Here is a 479-nt window from a genome sequence, read left to right as displayed (position 1 = left end):
CTTGGGGTGTGGGTGGTTTTTGCAAAATATGGATATATATTCACGAAATTCCTACAAAAGGAAAAAAAAAAGTCATAAGGTAAATGCTGAAATTCTCGGAAAACATAAGAAATAGATTATAAGAAATACTAGGACTAGGAATGCAATAAAGGTGACCGCGGAAACTGATACTACTTGGGACACCACGATAAGAACGTAAAACAGTTTTTTTTTTCTAACTTGTCTTCGCCCTTTTGGGAATTACAAACAGAAGGGGAAGTTTATTCTGAAGTGATGCGAGCGGCTCAACACGCCTTTGCCAGGGGAACAGACGCATCACGACCCTATTCTCTTGTGGGATAAGCTGTGTAGTGTGGCTAGTCCCCACGCGCGACGTTATCTCGCGACGGCGAGCATCCTCGCCCGCGCGCTTCCCTGGTCGGGCACTTTGTACCTTCCCTGCCCAGCATTTTCCAACCTTTTACCCTAATCATTAGTAG

Source organism: Penaeus monodon, chromosome 25 (assembly GCF_015228065.2).
Source record: "Penaeus monodon isolate SGIC_2016 chromosome 25, NSTDA_Pmon_1, whole genome shotgun sequence".
In the NCBI taxonomy this organism is placed as follows: domain Eukaryota; kingdom Metazoa; phylum Arthropoda; class Malacostraca; order Decapoda; family Penaeidae; genus Penaeus; species Penaeus monodon.
This window is presented reverse-complemented; position numbering follows the sequence as displayed.